Here is a 7720-nt window from a genome sequence, read left to right on the forward strand (position 1 = left end):
TAACAATTCCTAATGCTTCAATCTTAATCCAACAAATCGGCTCCTGATTCGGCTTTCTTAACCTAGTCAAATGGGTTTCACAATACTAGCTACAAATGCAGATGATTGGCACCCCATTGATCCCATCCATGCCCATGCACAAGCCTCCTATTCTACCACATACTAGGAGTGTGAGAACCTTGGTGTGGTTGCACTATCATTAGTCCGAACAATGGAACCAAAATATTGAGCTGAATGCACTGATAGTCAAGACTTTGGATAGACTTCTATTCTTTCAAAAGATGCAACTCACTTTAGTGACAATCTCTCACATTGTCCCTCAATACTCCACTCTAACCAAGCATCTTTCTCTCAAACCAAGAGAGCAAGAAGACAAGATTAGCTTTGAGGTGTAGTGAACTCACCAACTTACCTTCCAGTGTTGTAGTCTGAAAGCTTGAAGGCTTGAAGATGGTTCCATAACTACGATCAATATGATCCAATAACATCGCTCCTTTGCATCCACCACCAAGCACAGCAATGAGTCTAGAAGCTAGTAGAGAAGAAGAAGAAGAAGAAGAGAAAGAAGACAATAAAGTGCTTCACCTTCCCTCAGTCCCTCGCTCAATATACATGTCGCTCACTCTCTCTCATTCACTCTCAATAATGGAGGCTAGATAATAGAATAGAATAAGAGAATAGAAAGCTTCAATAGTTGCATTGATAGAGCATCCACAGCATAGATGCGCCAAAAGGGTGATTACAACTAAGACCTCCCACCCTTATATAGACACAAATTAGGGTTAAGGTTAGGTCACCTCTCTAGGATGGTGCACCGTTTTAGGGTTAGGGTTTGCACCTCACTTTGCATTTTAGGATTTGTGCCACTTTTGTGTTTTAGGGTTTCCACCACTAATTTGCACCCTCTTTTGGATGGGCTTTAGGCCAGTCAATCCTTATTGCATGCTTGAACCTTAGCCTAAATAGACCAAGCCTACACTAATTTAATCACAAATATATGTGCACAACCCATACAATACTTGTGGATTTAACAAATACAATTGTGGGTAATAAATACAATTTGCACGAGTGTGAGTCCGGCTCTCACAAAATAATACATCATTGATAATTTGATGTCTATGAAGTATAAAAAATTAGTGTGAAGTGCCTAAAAATAATAATTGAAACACTCCAAAAATAATAATCCATCATCAAATAATCGAGCACTTGTGCTTTGACCTTCTTTGACTTTGACCTTCACAAAATGTTGGTAACACTTAGCTAGCCTCATGTTTCATGCACTTTTCAAGGAAGCATCTCGGCTTTACGATGATTAGATCAATTTTAAGGATGGTCGTGATCCTAAGTATTCTTCTTTTCTCATGGTTGACTCGATTCGATGATCAATCAACGAGCTTTGAGGATTGTGAGTGATGTTCATTGAATTGATTAGAGTACTTTAGGGAATCTACATCAGATATCTACGAGCATAGCAAAAATTAGACTTGCCATGTGCACGATGTTGAGATAACATTGAGTTGACGTACTTGATGAGGCAATGCTGAGTTGAAGATCATGATGACGATGTTGTTGATGCAGACATGTAGTCAACGGTGAAACAATTAAAGGTTTAAGCCTTTTGATTTAAGTTATAAAGTTATTATAGTCACTGCCTCACTCTAACCTTCCTCCCTCCCTCCCTCCTTGCCCTTTGCCCTTATCACAACAACAATGGTTGAATTGGCTACCCTTCCCATCCGTCGAACTTTTTGTCTAGTTTCCTATTCCCGCTTTCCCATACCCCTCAACCTCCCTCCCTACCTCCTCCATGCCTTTGTCATGGTAGCAACAATTGAATCTAATTGGTTGGCAACAAGAATCAAATCTTGGTCCTTTCGTCTAATCAACAAGCTTTATGGACGAGTTAAGAGCTTCCATCTAGGTTGTTTCTATGCATTCATGCCTTATGTTTATATTCCTCTTGCAAAATCCCTTTTCTTCTATCCTTCTCCTCTTTCACTTTCCTCCAAGCTACCCTTCAATAAGACACAATGCTTGTTTTTTATCAACATTAGCTAAAAGTGCTCACTATCATCTAATAAATTGAGCATCTATTAGTGCTAGGACAAGGTAACTGCCATTGTCTTTGGCAAAAAAAGCACGAACAACTTTCTTGATGACTTGGTATACATCATACAATCTCAATTAATTATAATCATTCGCAAACATCGAATTATATATAATAGGCAGACTTGATCAGTTAAACTTAAACAACGGGATACAACAAAATCAATAACACTTGGACATCGATATACAAGGGGCACATGTCATGTAACAACAACACATAGCGGCACACATCACGTACTTCATGTACATTAATGAATGTTACGGCTACAACGTCAATGACTTGTAAGGATTAGCTTTTAACAACACGGATAACAAAGTGCTTGTTCGACTTTATAATTTATAAATTCTATAGCAAACCAAGCACAAAAGACATGAAAACAAAAAACTAGAAACATGGAAGAAAAGAACTTTGATATTTGATAATGTTCTGTTTTCTGCAAGTGCAAAAAATTGTAACGGCTCTACTATTCCAATGTACCCCTTATAAATTCCACGAAAGTTTACCGACAGGTTAAACATGTTTCAATCATTGTAAGACTATAAAATGAGGAATCATGAAATAGCATTGTAAGACTATAAAATGAGGAATCATGGAACAGCTCAGAGACCCAACAAGGCTGCTGCTGCTAACAGGCTCTCGAAGTTTTGAGCACTGTCCAAATAGATAGGTAATTGAGCTTGTTCGTGGTGGTGATTTCTGCTGAAAGGCGCTTAAGGCTACATCCTAAGTCTAGAAAAGAATGCATTAACCAAATTTCACGGCAATCTGGTGATCATTTTGAAGCTTAAGGATCATTTCCGCCATTGCCATTGTCAAATTCTTGGGGTATTTGGCAACTCTCTCTCGTGTCCCATTAAATGATAAGGAAACGGTCTCATTACTGAATGTCAAGAGATCCTACAAACACTTTCAGGGTTCAGCACCGGTACATGCAATCTTCATCCCACGCTGATGAAGTGATCATAAGCATTACTGCATTGTGCTTGGGGGATAAGATGATGCAATCCGCCATATTGCTGCTTCGGTCTATGATACAGCACCTTGACCTTAATACTACAGACTGGCTATCAGGCCTGCAAGCCTAAATTAAGCACTAGTTATACTCTTGCTTAATAGTGTAGTCTACGTATCTGGGTACCTGATCAACCTGTACATGTACGCAATCTAAATATCAGTATAGAGAACACTAAATCCCTCAACATCTCCATGCAGATGCACCGATGATGGCCCTGTCCTGCCAGCCCAATAACAGTGTACCTCTATCTTCTACTAAAGTGTATCCATCACAGGGGTAAAGACCTAGCAACAGTTTGGACTGATTGACTGCATTGGCACTCAATGGCACATTGTGGAACCCGATCCCCTCCATGATTTTCCGCCATTTTTCCAGCTTCTCGTGCCTTTCCACCCTCTCTGTCCCCTCACATGCAACAATGTTGGTAATCTCATTGGAGAATACCACCTGCTCCACCTTTGTTCTCTCTGGGCTTGACTGGGGGAGGGTTGCATCCAAGGAGTCAAAGATCGCGGAGTAGTAGTGCAGCGCTTCAAGAAATCTACCCAGGAAGAAAGGTCCATTGTGGCTGGCGTCCTGCTCAACAAGGGTGAATATGTTAGGGGACTGCTCTCTGATCATGTGCAGGATGCCAAACAGTGGGCTCATGGGCTCTGCAAGCAGCCAATGCAGCCTGAAAACTGAATTAACTGCCAAGGCCTCCCCAACCCTCCTCTGAAGCATGTAACTCTTGAGATTCTCTAACCTTTCCCCCACAGCATGGAACTCAAATGGCACATGCAAGGACTCTGCTAGTTCCCCTAGCCTCTTGCCTGTCTCTTGGACTGACTCCAGAGGCATCCCTACTCCAGTTATGCGGAGGTGCGGTGCTCCCCCTGGCCTTGCTGCCAACGCCTGTATGAAGGCAGGCCACTGATACCCCTGTATGATGTCCAAATCCACAATATGGACCCTATTTTCATCCTCCAATGCCTCAAAGATGGCCTGATTTGATGTGAAATGAGCAAACTTGACATAAGGACATGCTTGATAAAGGATTTGATATGCTGCTAGCACTTCATCAGCTGTTGCTGGATCATAAGACCTCAGTGCTATGTACGATCGCCGGCCGGTACCCATCAGACGGCATTGGAGTCCTTCTGTGAAATATGCTGCTACCCTTTGCATAGAGTCACCATTGGTAGACACAATTTCTTTCAGCTGATACAAGGCCTCCTTTGCACCAAAGTGGTCCTCTCTTGCAACAGCTTCAGCACAAGCCAAGAGAAGATGGACCATCCGCAAGCCATTATCTTGGTGCTGCTGCAAAAGCAAAGACACAATTTAACCTTCTTGTCACTTTAGGCGTTGATCATTGAGTTATTGACCTCTATGCAGGTTCACCCAATTCACTGAGACGTATTTAGCATCATACATGTGTCTGTGTGTGTTCGTGTGCACGTGGGCATGCATGTGCACGCATGGAAACGCATATAAAAGAGGATTCCCCAGACTATGTTGTCTTACCGATGAGTTAGATGATGGCACCATAATCATATCTGGCCTCGGCTGTAGGGGGGCTAGCCTTTCACGCTTGCTGCTGTTTGCTGCCGCAGCGCTTACTTTAGGCATCGACATGTTCCTCAGTATTGATGTTCCCTGCTGGTGCAGAAGCATTATAGGAACATCTCTTTGTTGATGCATTCTCTGGTACAAGTAACTGAATGAAGGCAGTGAAATTGGAAGGGAATTTGAATAGTGCTTGGGTGAGCAGTTCTCAGAAACATTCATGGAGCTTTTCAAGAACCGGCCATGATCTGGTTGAGGAGATGAGGTCACAGTGCGATGGTGAAGTCGATGCGGAGAGCTACTGCACAACGGCATCTCTGAGTTATTAGTAGGTATGCCAGGAGGAAGAGACAAGAGGGCAGGAGATCTTCTCTTTGGGGATCTTGTGGTGTCCAAAGGACTCAACTGTGGTGCACTAAAAACCTTGTGCAAGGCACTGGATGGCTGCCGCTGGAAGGGAGATTTGGGGCTGGGTGGACTTATTTTTGGCATTGCCATCAAAGGAGCATGTTGTTGATGTTGCCCAGAGATCAAGAATTCAGAGAGATGAGATTTGCCTTCCTGTTGTCTTAAGGATTCTGAATGCGAGCTAAATTGAGAGAGATGAGATTTGCCTTCCTGTTGTCTTAAGGATTCTGAATGAGAGCTAAATTGAGAGAGATGAGATTTGCCTTCCTGTTGCTTTAAGGACTCTGGTTGAGAGCAGAATTGTGAAGGGGAGTGATTCGGTATGTATGTCTCAAATGGGTGGCCGCTGCCACCACCACCACTCATGTTAGCTTGTTGCTTTTCTATGTGATTGATGCTGAGAGATGAATATGAATGGTTTATCCTAAACGAGTGAGAATTGTTGCTCATGGCTTCTGTGTAGCTGTCACTGAGCGTGGATGTTGCAGGTCCATTGTCGCGCACGGGTGAGAAGAGCATGGGCTCAGGCGCTTCTATGAGCTCATCAAGCATTTCCATCCAGCTGGAAAGGTTCGGACTTCCTGGAGACTGTGGTGTTGTAGCCACGTTGGAGCCCTTGGAGCTCGAGTGATGGATGGTGTTAGATGAATCAAGACCTCCTTCCTCATCCGCATTGATGATCAGGACATGATGCTGGTGATGATCAGATGGGCTGAAAGAACTCGCAGGAAGTTTATCAGGTACATAATCTCTGGATGAAGCAGAAAGGGGGCCCATGCTCCCACAAAGAGAGTCTTGCATCTTGAAGGGATGTCAGGATTAATCCGATTAGTGTGTTATGATGGGTAATCAGTGTCTATTACAGTAGTATTATTAGAACAGATGATTGTCGAGGGGGATACCGATTGATTGTGGTGTTTATTGGTCAAATTCTTCTATACGATAGCTGCAACAAAGGACACTAGTGTATGATCATAACCAATAGAGCTAAACGGGAAAGCGCATCTGTGTAAATGGGGGAGAGAGAGAGAGAGAGAGAGAGAGAGGGAGGGAGGGAGGGAGAGAGAGAATCAATTGAATTGTGTGGCACCCCAACACGTCCTCGTTGATGGCGGGCATTCATAGGGTGGCAGGCTTGTCTTCATTTAGTCCATAAATTATTGCTCTAATATAATCCCAGAATATTGATTTTTGCAGGGGTTTTCTGGGTTCCAAGAAGTTATCTTACCGTTCTTTAAGCCTCTAAAAGCGTTTCCCTACGTCATTTGCCCTCAAAATTCTAGTAGCAAATGGATATGTGGTTCTAGAAACCATATTCAAAGACATGTTTCATGTATGGACTTAATTAGCATTGGCTATAGGGAAATACTACTATAATGTATGAGGTGCATTCTTGGTTAGAGCAAAGTGAATTACTTGGACATATGCTAGTTCTATTTCTCCCTCTATTCTTTATGCGCACGCACACACACACACACGCACACACACACACACACACACACACACACTCTCTCTCTCTCTCTCTCTCTCTCTCTCTCTCTCTCTCTCTCTCTCTCTCTCTCTCTCTCTCTCTCTCTCTCTCTCTCTCTCTCTCTCTCTCTCTCTCTCTCAAAAGCACCAAAAAGCTTCTCCTCTTAATAATAGTAGTAGATGCTCTAAGTGCAAACATTTTCATTGGAACAATTGCTATAGAAATGTGAAGCTTGATATGTATGAAACTTGTCTTGCTTCTTACAATACCTCACTCTCTTGCTCTCTTTTAAGTGTGCCACTCCCTTCATGGTTTTCAAAACATGGCCCAATCTAGGCATTTCCATGCATAGTCTTGACTTGGGATGGCACCATTGGGGAGGTAGGAGGGCAAGGATTTTGGGGGGGGGGGGGGGGGGGGAGAGGTGTAACGCACCTACACTCAACTCCCTCACTTACTGAACAAGACACATAAATAATACATAAGATGTGAGAACGAAGGTGTGTTCTCATATTACTCAAGAAAAACCATTACAACTTAGGCATGTCTTTAGACTACACCCTCATGGCAATGCACATGAGGATTCACCAGGAGTAGAGGACCTCACTCCCTCTCAAAGAGCTTGAACTCCCTTTCAAGGTATTGGACACATGGCCGCTTATTACATTGCTTTGCTAACATAGTACAAACAAGTCTAAGGAAAGTTATAATGTTTCATTAGCCTATTACAATCAAAGTGTTGGCTCAAGATACATAGAAAGTATTGGAAGCGTTGGCTCAAGATACAATTTAAGTATCGAAAGTGTTGCTTCATAAGCCTATTACAATCTAAGCGTTGGCTCAAGATACATTCGAAGTATTGGTTGGATTCACTTTGAGCCAATTGGCAAAGGTATCTTTGTCACATTCGCAAGCAACATCTTTAAGAGACATCTTTTTCACTTGGTGAGGTATTCTAGGTATTAGGAACCTTAGGATCACGTTGACTTCGAATGGGGTCATTGGAACGAAGTAAGCTATGTGTCAACCCCCATCATATGTCAAGGTGGAACCTATGTAGAAGGTGAGCATTAAAGGCATTATGCACACATATACTTTTTGGCAATAGGTCCAATTTGCAAATTTCATTGTTGACTTCAATGATGCGATATGGTCCATAATATCTATGGCC

At 42.6% G+C, this 7720-nt stretch overlaps 1 pseudogene; it reads right to left on the minus strand.

The window, feature by feature from the left end:
• Positions 1-3302: 3302 nt before the first annotated feature.
• On the minus strand, positions 3303-5855 carry LOC148018451 (GRAS family protein RAM1 pseudogene; annotated as a pseudogene).
• Positions 5856-7720: the final 1865 nt, after the last annotated feature.

Source organism: Lygodium microphyllum, chromosome 21 (assembly GCF_053477565.2).
Source record: "Lygodium microphyllum isolate KBCC chromosome 21, Lygodium_microphyllum_v1.1.10, whole genome shotgun sequence".
NCBI classification, from domain to species: domain Eukaryota; kingdom Viridiplantae; phylum Streptophyta; class Polypodiopsida; order Schizaeales; family Lygodiaceae; genus Lygodium; species Lygodium microphyllum.